Source organism: Oryctolagus cuniculus, chromosome 6 (genome assembly GCF_964237555.1).
Source record: "Oryctolagus cuniculus chromosome 6, mOryCun1.1, whole genome shotgun sequence".
In the NCBI taxonomy this organism is placed as follows: domain Eukaryota; kingdom Metazoa; phylum Chordata; class Mammalia; order Lagomorpha; family Leporidae; genus Oryctolagus; species Oryctolagus cuniculus.
Genome location: NC_091437.1, coordinates 106,870,988 through 106,882,114, shown reverse-complemented (window position 1 = coordinate 106,882,114; position 11,127 = coordinate 106,870,988). Strand labels below are relative to the sequence as shown.

General features: G+C 41.1%; 1 long non-coding RNA gene across 1 annotated transcript; it reads right to left on the bottom strand.

Annotated features, from left to right (window-relative positions):
* Positions 1-610: 610 nt before the first annotated feature.
* LOC138849932 (uncharacterized) lies at positions 611-9,857 on the bottom strand. The gene is made up of 3 exons (XR_011389173.1): positions 9,778-9,857; positions 7,295-7,386; positions 611-2,371 (listed from the first exon to the last, which is right to left on the bottom strand). It is a non-coding gene; the product is annotated as an uncharacterized lncRNA (long non-coding RNA).
* Between the last annotated feature and the right edge of the window lie 1,270 nt (positions 9,858-11,127).

Here is an 11,127-nt window from a genome sequence, read left to right as displayed (position 1 = left end):
AAAAGGAAACTTTCTGTTTGTATGTAGAGGCTTTGCTCACGTAAAGGAAGACTTCTTATGTATACTTTTTACTGCTTGAATTGTTTACCGTGTGCGTTTCTTTTTAAAGTGATTGTTTTGAAACTGGTCATTAAAACCACCAAAACAATGCAAGATTTATCTGAGCACGGAACTGCCGCGATGGGAAAGGTCAGAATCCTGAATTTATTGATGACAGCAAACTTCACGTAGAGGGCTTTACCCACAAGGGGCAAGAAAGGCTCTGGGACTAGATACGAACAGTGAAACACAATCCCACAAAATCTAGCGAATCATAAAGATTTGATTTCATTACTATGATGTTAACCTGTGTGCGATGGACACAGCCAAGGAAACAATCCACAAAACAAAAAGGAAGTCCAGAGAAAGGGAGAAAATATTTGCAAACCACACATTTGATAAGGGGTTAATATTCAGAATAATACAGGGATACTTCAAAAAATTTATGGAAAAAATAAAATTAAAAATATTTTATTTTGGTGCAAGTTTTTTTGAAATCCCTGCACAGTTTTTTCATAATATGCATTTCTCATTAACTTGTTGAAGACTTCATATAAGTAACTCAAGCAACTCAAGAAAAGGATCCAATTTATTGATGAACAAAGGATCTGAACAGACATTTCTCAAAAGAAATAATACAAATGGCTAATAAACATGAAAAATGTTCAACATTGCTAATAAACAACAATAAAAATCAAAACAATAAGATATCACCACACACCTGTTAGGAGGACTATTATCAAAAAGACAAAATAAGTACCCACAAGAATGTAAAGGGAACACTTGCACACTGCTGATAGAAATGTAAATTAGTACAGCTACTATGGAAAATAGTATAAGAATTGTTCAAAAATTTCAAAATAGACCTAACATAGGATCCAGAGATTCCAGTTTTGTGTATATACCCAAAGGAAATGAAATCTACGTGATGAAACAGTACCGGCACTGCTGTGTTCACTGCAGCATTATTCACAAAAGCCAAGATATGGAATCAATGTGTTTGTCAATGGATGAATGGATAAAGAAAAGTGATTAGATAGATGGATCAATGATAGACTATATATTTCTGTAGGCTCTATAAATAAGGGAATCCTGTCACTTGCAATGACATGGATGAACCTGGAGGACACTCTGTTAAGTAAAATAAGTCAGGCACAGAAAGATAAACATCACATTGTCTCACTTACATATGGATTCTAAAAAAGTGACTCACAGAAGTCTAGAGAAGAATGGTGTCTACTGGGGGCTGGTTGGAGAGATGTTGGTCAAAGGATGCAAAATTTTACTAGGAGGAGGAAGTTCAGGAGATCTATCATACAGCATGGTGACTACAGCTGATCACAGTGTATTATATTCTTAAAATTGCTCAAGGTAGGTTTCATGTCCTCAAAAAAAAAAAAAAGTAATGTGAGGTAACGATTATGTTCTTTACTTCATTTAGCCATTTCACAACACATACATATTTCAAAACAACATATTGTACATGATTATGCAATTTTTGTCAATTAAAAACTTTTACTTAAAGAAACAGAGATTTGATTTCATCGCTTCAGTTTTAACCTGTAATGGATAGATCAGGTTTGAATTACATCTGCATTCTCACGATGAATGTGTGAAAAGAGAGGATCAAGATGAGGTGAGGCTGGCACCGTGGCTCAATAGGCTAATTCTCCACCTTGAGGCTCCGGCACACCGGTCGGGGCGCCAGATGCTGTCCTGGTTGCCCCTCTTCCAGGCCAGGTCTCTGCTATGGCCCGGGAGTGCAGTGGAGGATGGCCCAGGTGCTTGGGCCCTGCACCCCATGGGAGACCAGGAGAAGCACCTGGCTCCTGCCTTCGGATCAGTGCGGTGTGCCGGCCGCAGCGCGCCGGCCGCGGCGGCCATTGGAGGGTGAACCAACTGCAAAGGAAGACCTTTCTCTCTGTCTCTCTCTCTCTCACTGTCCACTCTGCCTGTCAAATAAATAAATAAATAAATGAATGAATAATTTTTGAAAAAAAAGATGAGGTGAAATAAGCCATGCCTGTGCAACTTGATTGCAAAAACCAATAATTCAACATTTCCTAGGAAGGATAATCATAAAGATCATAAAGATTATCCTTCCGTCACAAAAGTTAGTTCAGTTAACACCAGTATTCAGGTAAGGAATTTTACTTTAGGAATCAGCTAGCACTCATTTTGAGTTGTTTATTCCATAGCATTTGTTGTCTTTTCAATGAAAATTCAGCAAGCTGCCGGCCTGTTCCTCCTGTTAACTTCTTTCAGGCATCTGAGGTCGTCAGAGCTTGTCCTGACTTCACAAAATCATGTAACAGGGTTTTATTACCAGTTCCTGAAGAGAAAGGGGCGGGGGAGGGAAGAGGTTAGAAATGGAAGGAGAAACAATGAACAAATCTATTACAAATTCCACAGAATCCCTTCTGTTCATATTTTTTTTCATTTTCTCATCCTGATAACATGTTAAGAATGTGGCAACACATCAACACATCTTAAACAGTATGATTTCTTAATATGCCCTTATAGTGATAATTCTCCAGCAAGAATTTTAATTGAGGAATTTTAAGGAAAGATGGATTTTGACAGCAGCAAAACTGACAGAGGTGCCTTACAAAAGAACCCCTAACCTTCTCTTCACTGCGTGCGCCAGCCCCAGTCACATTCGCTTTTTGCTTGGCGCAGTGATGGGACACGCAAAGCAATGGCAAGAATTGCTATTGACTTTCTCGGTGCGTTTCTCAGGCAGAAGGTCATTCTCACAAGATGCAGAAGTGATGAAAAGGTCAACAGCTGCTTTAGCTTCAGGGTTAGATTTTCTGTGGTTTTGTGTAGTAGATCTTAGTAACTGTTTTCTTTGTTAGCCAATCAAAGCTGGTGGGGGAGGTAACACCCCCCAGCCAATAGAGACAGATGAAATATCTCCAAAGCCTTCTTTCAGAGGAATATATTGAAAAGAGAAACTAGTGGGAAAATGAGCAGAACTGAACACAGTGTGGAGTTGGCCGCTTACAGGTGCTGGAGCATTTGCTCTGATGGTTAGACTAGCAAATTTCTTCATTAGATTTCACTGAAAGACTTCTAGCTCTTATCCAATGAATATGGAAAAACTGGGAGTATAGGAAATAAATGATGAAAAATACTAGCTTGACAATGATTCTCATATCTAATATATCCACTTGTAATTGCTTTTTTTTTTTTTTTTTTTTTACAGGCAGAGTGGACAGTGGGAGAGAGAGGCAGAGAGAAAGGTCTTCCTTTGCTGTTGGTTCACCCTCCAATGGCTGCCACGGCCGGTGCCCTGCGGCCCGCGCACCACGCTGATCCGATGGCAGGAGCCAGGTACTTATCCTGGTCTCCCATGGGGTTCAGGGCCCAAGCACTTGGGCCATCCTCCACTGCACTCCCTGGCCACAGCAGAGAGCTGGCCTGGAAGAGGGGCAACCGGGACAGAATCCGGCGCCCCGACCGGGACTAGAACCCGGTGTGCTGGCACCGCAAGGCGGAGGATTAGCCTAGTGAGCCGCGGCGCCGGCCTGTAATTGCTTTTATAAGCAAGAGGCAGCCAATGGACAATGGACAGAATTTTAATAACTGCTTTGTATTTTCAAAATTCTGTTGTTTTTGCTTTGTACTTACATTTAACTAGTTACACATACTTAAATGCCTATTGGCTTTTGCATGTATGAATATGGGTGCCACTTCTACTCCCAGCTGCTCTTCTTCCAATCCTGCTCTCTGCTATGGCCTGGGAAAGCAGTAGATGACCCTAGTCCTTGGGCCCCTGCATCCACGTGGGAGACCTGGAGGAAGTGCCTGACTCCTGTCTTTGGATCAATGCAGCTCCCGGCGTTGCAGCCATCTGGGGAGTGAACCAGCGGATAGAAGACTTTCTCTCTCTCTCTCTCTCTCTCTCTCTGTGTAGCTCTGCTTTTCAAATAAATAAATATTTTTTTTAAAAAAACGCACATCCTGGAGGGTAGCAGGTAATGGCTCAAGTGGTTGGGTTGCCACCACCCACATGGGAAATTTGGATTGGATCCTTAACTCCTGGTTTTTGCCTGGCCCAGCTTAAGCTGTTGTGGGCCTTTGGGGAGTGAATCAGAAGATGGTAGAATGATATCTTTCTCCCTGTGCCTCTCTCTCCCTTTCAAATAAGTATTTAAAAGAAGAAGAAGACTATGAATGTACATATTCTTCCTGAACCTGATGCCCTTCTTTGAGTGACGTATGAAGCGAGATTTCATTTCAACATTTATGATGCTTCACTGTATGATATTCCTGACATGATATTCCCACTTGTAAATATTATGTTTCCATTCCTTTGGCTTTGGAGGATATCTCTTTTTGAGGATCCATCAATTGACCAAACTATTGATGAACTTTGGTTATCCAAAGGGTCTCTATTGAGGCAAGGTTTGTCATGCAGTTCTGCATTTGTCAAAGAAACATTCACGCTTCAGGGCGAGCACGGGACAGCACGGCAGTAGCTTGTGGTGCAGGGCTAGAAATCCGGCTGACGTATTTGATTGATTAACTTTCTCTCACGCCAGTCCCACGGCCTGAATGTAAGTGGTAGATGCTCCGCTATATTCTCAGAGCAGACAAATATTCAGAAGATGATGGAACTTTCCATCACTTCTGTATCAATTTGGATCTGTCCAGCTTTTACTGACAAGATTTCCCATTTCCTACATGGATCAGAAATTCCCATTGTTTTATCGATTTCCTTTGTTTACCTAAGGGAACTTGACAAAAACAAAAACAATCTACAATCAATTAACAGCTCTCATCCTCAAAGCTTCCTATTGTTATCTCTCAGGATGACAGAGAAGAGAAGCTTCCTCTCTTATTTCAGGATATCCTTTCTTCTCCTAGCTTTTTGTTGTCGCCTGTGGGAGGCACATTGCTAACTTCGTGCTTATCTGTACAATTCACACCTCATTCACTGATGCACAGTGAAGTGAGATGTGCTGTTACTTCTCCTTTTAGGCAACTCCACTTCATTCCTTGCCTTGCAGTCACTAACTAGTACTTCTTTTCTTTTTGTCTTACATACTAACAACATTCTCTCCATTTCTAGTTGCAAAAACTCATTTGCCTTGGCCGGCGCCGCGGCTCACTAGGCTAATCCTCTGTAATTATCACACAGTTATTCTTAAGTGTTGAAAATTAACTGAAATGTGATCCCTGTTAAACATAAGAGTGGGAATAAGAGAGGGAAGAGATGTATAATTTGGGGCATGCTTGGGCTGACTTGCCCCAATTGGTAGAGTTGGAAACATACCAGGGGATTCCAATTCAATCCCATCAAGGTGGCATGTGCCAATGCCATCTCACTACTCCAAGTGATCAATTTCAGTGCACAATTGATCATAATGAAAGGACTAAGAATCAAAGGGAGCACATAAACAAGTCTAGTATCTGCTAACACCAACCGATAGAATAAATAAAGGGGAGAGTGATCCAACATGGGAAGTGAGATACTCAGCAGACTCATAGAATGGCGGATGTCCTAAATAGCACTCTGGCCTCAGAATCAGCCCTAAAGGCACTCGGATCTGGCTGAAAAGCCCATGAGAGTATTTCAGGCATGGAAAGCCAAGACACTCTGGCAAAAAGATCTCTGTGAGTGAGATCCCAGTGGAAAGAACAGGTCTTCAAAGAGGGAGGTGCCTTTCTCTGAAGGGAGGAGAGAACCTCCACTTTGACTATGACCGTGTCTAAACAAGATAAGAGTCGGAGAACTCAAGGGGCTTCCATAGCCTTGGAAACTCATAACTGGTGCATAGGGAGATTACTGATGCCATAAACAGGAGTGTCAATTGGTAAAGTCAACAACAGGAGTCACTGTGCACTTACTCCTCATGTAGGATCTCTGTCCTTAACGTGCTGTACACTGAGGCTTAATGCTATAACGAGTACTCAAACAGTATATTTCACTTTGTGTTTCTATGGGGGTGCAAACGACTGAAATCTTTACTTAATGTACACTAAACTGATCTTCTGTAAAAAAAAAAAAAAGAAAAAGAAAGAAATTATCAATTCCCAACTTGACTCTCACTGGGATTAAACATGACAATAGGTCTGATCTGATTTCATCATCATTAAAAAAAAATCATCTATTATTTTTCACTTTATGTTTCTGTGTGGGAGCAAACTGTTGAAATCCTTACTTAAGGTATACTAAGCTGATCTTCTGTATATTAAGATAATCGAAAATGAATCTTGATGTGAATGGAAGGGGAGAGGGAGTGGGAAAGGGGAGGGTTGTGGGTGGGAGGGACGGTATGGGGGGGAAGCCATTGTAACCCATGAGTCGTACTTTGGAAATTTATATTCATTAAATAAAAGATTAAAAAAAAAACTCATTTGCCTTACTTGGCATTAATTTGCTATAATGCTTCACTATGTGTCGTGTGCAATCATTAGGAAACGACTGACTTGGCTCTGTAAGCTAGTGTGTGTGTGTGTGTGTGTGTGTTGTGCGTTCATGAGTGCATGTATCTGTGCATGTACATGTGTGTGTGTTTCTATGAAGAATTTTCATGGTCTTCTTTTCACTTTCTTTTTTTTAACTTTTATTCAATAAATATAAATTTCCAAAGTACAGCTTTTGGATTACAGTAGCTTTCCCCCCCCCATAACCTCCCTCCCACCTGCAACCCTCCCATCTCCCGCTCGCTCTCCCATCCCATTCACATCAAGATTCATTGTCAATTATCTCTCAAGACACAACACTGTCTGCTTTCTATGCAATGGACTGCAAATTCTACAAATCAAAGCAAGTTTTGTAAATGCCATCCATCACTTTGACTTGATTTCTCTGAGAGTCACTCCCAATAATTCCTGAAAAACGTGGGTTTTATTCGGTTTATTCTTATTTCCTACCAAGAGACATTTATGGATATTTGGTAAACCATCAGAATTGATTGATACAAGAAGCAAGAAAGAGGTTGTTGCTGGTCTTTAAGTTGCCCTGGGGAGTAGCATGAGAGTATCATTTAAAACATAAAAAGTTATCATAAATCCACAAACAAAAATACCGAGTACAGATATCCTTGGCTAGTTGTTTGTGAAGGAAATTTCAGCTGCTTGGAGTGATCACAGATGAAGACTTTACAGAATTCAGGGAGGCAAACTTCAAGGTGAGGGTAAGTTTTGAGTAACATAACAGATGCTGCTTAGTGCCCCGTCCCACTTGACACAGAGTAAGGCTTATCAGGATGAGGAATATAGTCACAAGAAACAAAGGGCTTACCCCACAGATGGCAAACAAATCTCAGGCCCAGGGAAGTCAGGATAGAGGACACAAAGGTTTATTCTGGGCAGGAAGACAGGGTAATCCAGGGCCTGGAGGTAACCAAAGCAGCAGGTTAGGCACAAATACCTCAAGGTCACTTGATTTCAGCTCTAGTAAATAATTCCAGCTGAATGCAACAGGTTGCATAACCCCAAGTTTTAAATGAAGCCACAAAAAGAGCTGGTTGAGCCACACCCTAATTAAATAATCTATGTGTATTGCATGCATTATAATGCATATTTTTATTTTAGTGACTTTTAAGTTTATTTTATTTTTATCATTTATTTCAAGTCCAAGCCCTAATGTCACTTTCTACATAAAGATTTCCTTTGTCCCTTCATATTTTTCACTTCCTTAAAAATAAACAGATCATAATTTTATTTAAGTAAAATAAATAATCCACAGAAAAAATTTGCAAATTATATATCTGATATGAGATATGTACCCAAATATTTAAAGAACTCTTGCAAATCAAAAAGAAAAGTAACTCCATTTAAAATGAACAAATATGGGGCTGGCACTGTGGCACAGCGGGTTAAAGCCCTGGCCTGGAACGCCAGCATCCCATATGGGCGCCAGTTCTAGTCCCGGCTGTTCCTCTTCTGATCCAGCTTCCTGCTATGGCCTGGGAAAGCAGTAGAAGATGGCCCAAGTGCTTGGGCCCCTGCACCCACATGGGAGACTTGGAAGAAGCTCCTGGCTCCTGGCTTCAGATCAGCTCAGCTCTGGCTGTTGTGGTCATTTGAGGAGTGGACCAGTGGATGGAAGACCTCTCTCTCTCTGTCTCTGTCTCTACCTCTCTCTGTAACTCTTTCAAATAAATAAAATAAATCTTTTTTTAAGATGGACAAACATTTGAATAGACACTTCTCCAAGGATGCGATACTAACGGCCAACAAGCCCATGAAAGGATGCCCCACATCATTAGCCATTAGGGAAATCAAGTGAAAAATGAGTTCACATTTTTAGGACGGCTACAATAAAACCAAGAGACAATAATAAGTGTTGGTGAGGCTGTGGAGAAATTTGAACCCTGGTATATCTGCAGAGAATATAAAATGGTGTAGTCACCTGGGAAAATAATTTGGCAGTTCCTCAAGGGTTTAAACATAGAGTTACCACATGACCCAACAATCCCACTCCCAGGTAACAGAAATGAAAACCTATGTCCATACAAACCTGGAAACAAATGTGTGTAGCAGCATTATTCAGAATGGAAATGGAAGCAACTGACGAGTGAAAAAATAAACGAGCTGGATGATAGCTAAACAAAGGAAATGTTATTCAGCCCCACAAAGAAATGAAGTCCTGGCAACAGCTGTAACATGGACAAACATTAAAAACATTCCAAGTAAAAGAAATGAGACGCAAAGGCCCACATGGTGTGAATCTATCTCTATGAAATATTCAGCATAGGCGAATCTAAAGAGTCAGAGGACAGAAAACCAGAGAGAAAACTGATCGCCAGGGGCTTGGGAAGGAGATAAGGGCAGTGGTTGCTAGAGAAAACATGGTTTCCTTTTGGGGCTGTGATAGCATTCTATTAGACAATGGTGATGAATATATTAAAAAAAAAAAAAAACACGTTGACCACAAACTTTAAAAAGTTAACAAAAAGACTTCACCATCTCACTCATCAGGGACATTCAATCTGAGAAGAGTATGAGATAAGAGATTGAAAGAGAAACATGATCTGATGAATGTGGTACCCGGTCATCCTGAGCAGAAAGAAAAGGAAATCCCCACCACGTTCCTCCTCGCTCCTTCTCAAGCCCTGCTCTTGCTGAGGCCGCAGAGGGGAGGCGGAAGACACAAGTGGGTGACCGGTGTGACAGAGCATATCACAACCTCCCAGATCTGTCACTGGAGTATGAAAATTCAGCATAATCGCCACAGGCTGGCCAGCGCCAGCTATAAAAAGTGACAGGAAAGGGAAGAGGGGTATTTACTAGTTAGTGTTCAGAAAGGTTCAAGGCTCATGCAACGTGTCAGCCCACAAATCTCATCCCTGCAGAAGCCACTCAAAAACATCCCACGCATGTCCTTCTCGCTGTGAGGAGTCCTGTGCCACAGCTTTATGCCTTGAGCTGGGCTTGAGCATGCACCCTTGAGCTCCTTTATAAGGTTACAAGACAAGAGACCACCTCACCCTCTCAGCTGTGCAGGGCTGACTTCCAGTTATTTGAAGAACAGAAAGAACATCCTTCTGTGTGTAACAGACTGATTAGACACAAAATAGGCCTTATATTGGAAAAATGGAGACTAGCACTGAGCAGCCAGGAGCCAGCAGGCGGCTGACTGTGTGGACTGCGAAGCTGCAGCCACTGGCAGGAGATGCTGGTGCCTGACCCTCCGGCTGGCCAGGTGCCTGGGCCTGACCTGTCGCCTATGCTGCCTCCTCTGCCACTCCTGCTGGCTGACGGGGAACCCTCTCAGCTCACCTGCTGTTTGTCCTAGATGCTGCAATCCACAGAGATGCTGAGCTCTTTGCATTTAGGCAGCGCTAGCCTCTTTCCTTTCCTCTGGCTTTCCTGATCCGGGGCAGGGATGAGTCACTTCCATCTGGTGTTTCATAGCTTAGGATCTATAAAAGGCAGACAGGCCTTTGTCTTGTCTCTGCTTCCCTCCGGCAACTTACATCACTAACCTCTTTGAATCTCAGATCCTTTCTCTGTGAAATGATAATAATGCTAATTCAAAAAGTTGCTCAATTAAATGAAAACAACTAGTACAGAGTACCTAGCAAAGAGCTGACTTACATTTATTTAGAATAGAAGTTGCTATTACTATTGACGTTCTTATTTTAACTTTTTTAAAGATTTTATTCGTTTATTTGAAAGGCAGAGCAATAGAGAGAGAGGGAGAGACAGAGTGAGAGAGATCTTCTGTCTGCTGGTTTACTCCTCAGATGGTTGCATCAGCCAGGGCTGGGCCAGGCCAAAGGCAGGAGCCAGGACTCCATCCTGGTAGGAACATGGGTGGCAGGGGCTCAAGTACTTGAGCCATTTTCCACTGCCTTCCCAGGCTAATTAGCAGGAAGCTGGATCAGAAGCAGAACAGCTCAGACTCAAACCAGCACTCCGATATGGTATGCCAGCATCCCAAGGGCAGCCTACCCCATTGCATCACATCACCCAGCCCCTGTTAACTGCAGAATCCTGTCCCTCTAGGGCAGGCCAAGCCACTGAACATCAATTCTTGATATTTGGAATGATCAACATTTGTATGCTGCACTTTTAAGCAGTTTTAATTTAAGAATTTGATTTTTGATTGCATACATGGATAATCAAATACATATTCTAGGGATCTTTGAAAAGTTCATCCAACTGTACATAGTGAACAGATTTCAAAATCTGTTTGCAATAAAATAAAATTATTTTATCCATTTTCCACAAACTTTGTGAAGATTCCTTGTATAATAAAATATTTTTGTGCATTGGCTAAATTATTGGCTTGATCAGCTACATCATAAAATAATCCTTTTAGAATATTAAAATAGTGACAAAAGTTTACTGAAAATGTCCATCTGAACCATTTTTCCATGCAAAACTTTGGCATTCAATATATACTCTGGATGCTTCATATGAAATTATTTCTTCCAAAACTTAAGCACATTTAATATTGTTTCACCAGCTCCTCATAAGGCATGTCAACTTTAATCCACAATTTCAGCAAGTGTTTTTCAATTTAACTAATTTAAATTTTAAAACAAAGAGAATTCAAATTTTAATTAAAGTTCATTTACAATTTAAATTACATTAAATTACAATTTCAAATTGTAATAAACTAGA